Source organism: Habropoda laboriosa, unplaced genomic scaffold (assembly GCF_001263275.1).
Source record: "Habropoda laboriosa isolate 0110345459 unplaced genomic scaffold, ASM126327v1 scaffold786, whole genome shotgun sequence".
Taxonomy (NCBI): Eukaryota; Metazoa; Arthropoda; class Insecta; order Hymenoptera; family Apidae; genus Habropoda; species Habropoda laboriosa.
The window spans coordinates 353,387-356,457 of NW_017100969.1; positions in this window are offsets into that span (position 1 = coordinate 353,387).

Genomic DNA, 3,071 nt, shown 5'->3' on the forward strand with positions numbered 1-3,071 from the left:
AAATTGTAGCTATCCAATCCGTGTGTCTTACCTCGCCGAATGTATCCTGACCGAGGAATCTTCGAACTTTTCTCAGACCTCAAAATCAGAATACATTCGACGAGCAACGTAGAAGTACTAGCAAGTAGGAATACTGTATCCATTCGCTCGGTAAATACATACTCACTTAGTCTTCCAATACACGGAAGTGGTCCTTCGAATTTATAATTAGTCGGCACAAACGTGCAAATTCAGCAATGCTCGAAAGATCGCAAGATCAAACACGAGTACGAATAAACAAGTTGCGTCAGGCATGCCGGTTCTTACAGTTGAGCTTTCTATGGAGCTAAAACTCGCTCTGTTGCCTCAAGCTGGGCCTATTACAACGATGGTGGGGAAGCGTTTTAAACCACTGCGAAGAGTCACGCATGTAGATGTTTGATGCGGCGGTGTTTGGAGAAACCCCTGCTTCACCATTTAAGGATCACTAGAAGGGAAGACTGTCCCTTTCGGGAGGTGACTCGCTTCGCCGGCGAATCATGGGCGAGCCCCTGGTTAACCGGAAAAACGTTGCCCAGCAGGGACCACGAGTTGGTGGAGTCACCAGCCTACGCTCAGTCTTGGCCTTAACCTAGGTGTTAACCCAAAAAAAAGGCGGAGGTGAAACCAGGGGTTGTCAGTGACGGACGGTCGTGCGGGATGCCTGTCCTTACAAGGGAAAGGGATTGTTGTTAAAAATTGCTATTACTACCTTTTGGGGTTTGTTGTAGGTTTTGCAGGGTAATAAAATAATTTTTCCGCTTTGGTTGTGGGCCTCTTCACGGGGAGTACGGTACGCGCGTGAGGTACGGTACCTCGGTCTGGCGACCAAATGTGACAGAACAATTTTATAACGATAATTCGCAGACCGAGGGTTCGCCGCGTTTTCTTGCGATGCAACGAAGTACATATATAAACTATTCAAGCAGCCTGGAAATAGTATGTCGCCTCGGGAATATTCCTGCACATAATGCATGTAATGTATTTTAGTCCAGTAATTAAATTTAATTGAAACGCTTTGTCCGTTTCGCTTGCGACACTGAGTCGTCTTTGAAATTCGAATGCTTTTTGATCCGACGCGTGAGAGCTTTGTAACTGCTTCCACAAATTTGAATTTGAACGAAGCATAGTGTATATAGATTAATCAAATGCACTTTGTTAGAGGTATTAAGCTGTTGAATAATGATCTTTCAGAATGTATTTAGCTATATTGCAACCCTTATTTACATGAAAGGCAAACATTTTGCGTATGCACTAATGAAAACTGAATTCTCTCAGCCGTTGTTCTTTCCATAGAAACTAGATGTTCGCTCGTTACCCATTTTTGTCTAAAAGGTTTTTAAATTCTTTAAAACTTAATATCGAGTGTTTTTTTTTTTTTGTGTATCCATTAACATAGAGAATCCTAAAACGTGGACTGAAATAGGATTTTCCTTTTAAACAAGTATGGTTTGCAAATAGGAGCTTGTTTTAAATTTGTTATAAACTTTTGGTCAATTTGAGAAATGTCAAGAGGGCTAAAATAACGGGGTAGTTCGTCCGCTGGTAACTATTGGTAAAATTGTGTCCGCTGCTGCCCTTTTCCCCGTTTTTATATATTTCGTCGGCCGTTGGGACCGTGCAAGTCTTGGGGTGGGGGTACAGTCTGCAGTCATCCTTGTTTAAGGCCCCCTGCGGCTTGGGTCTCGCGGTCGACACTTTTTTTTTTATTTTGCGTGGAGGAAATCCTCATGGACACCCCGCCTCCCGGGGAGAGGGTAGTGCCGGACTCTTACCGGCTAAAACCCTCATGGTGGTCCTTCCTCAGCATTGGGGGGTGAGCCTGGGATCTCATGACGAACGCAACCGGACCCATCCCACGCCTGGCCCCTCCCTCAGATGTTCGGGGTGGGAGGGGCGCCGTTCCGGTGGGGGTCAAAGGGCCCCCCTCTCCACCACCGTGACGCCGCCGGGACCACACCGGCGACGCCCCCACCGCGGGCCGCGGGCAATGGCCGCCGGGTCCCCCACCCGGCTGAGCCTGCGGCCCCGGCGACCCACACGAGTACTTGGGGCATGCCCCGCCTCCAATTAAGGGGGTGGGGCTTTCCCGTGTGGGTCGCCACCTCCGCGGGACCCGGTGAGAGGATGAGGTGGTCCATGTATCCCCGTTACTCTTCGATCGTACACTGCCGTCACTTGAGGCGAAGTTACGGTGTAGATAAATAGTTTAAACAAATGGTTTTACATTAGTTGTCGATAATAAAGGGACAGAAAACTTTAAATATTGCATCAATTATCACTTTAAAACTGTTGCGTCGCAATTCGGCAGTTAAAACATTCGGTGCTACCGACGCAGCATATGTGGCTCAGAATGTATTCTCCAGCGTACTATTGATTTTCTGCTGTCAACAAGCGTATTAAAAATAATCGACGACTATGACCATCATCGACAAAGGAAGAGAGTAGATGAAACGAGAGTAAGCTAGATAGACGTAGTGCGTCAAGCAGCGACGGTTAATATCCGGCACTTGACAGGGATATCTTGTGATTTATAATTTATCTTCTATGTTTTCACTTTAAGCGTTAACTTGTCGTTGTAAATAATCATATATCGTTGTTGAAGAGTACGTTTACGGCCTTCAAATTTCCACGAAATCCTTCCATATTGCCTCCAACTTCCAACTTTCTTCAGGAGTTGAATATTTGTCAAAGTGTCCCGGAAATACTACTCTCAGTTATACAATTCGTAGAATATTTCGCGAGACCTCAAGTATAGATACTTGCAAGCGATGTACATTTCAAATATCTTGGGGCCTTGAATTTTTAGCTTAGGTAGCATTCGGTCCATACATACGGTTTTTGTTTTTTTTGTTAAAACTCTCCACTCCAAATACCTATGTATGCATATACATGGACGTAAATTGTAAATTGACACGAAATATATTGATTTTATTAGAGACCCATTGATAATTTCGTGTGTCGTTTTGGGTTTCGGTTTAGAAGTGTACCATGTTCATATGCATGGATCATTGGCTATCGATCGTGTGTTTTTAATTGGTCAACTAAACAGT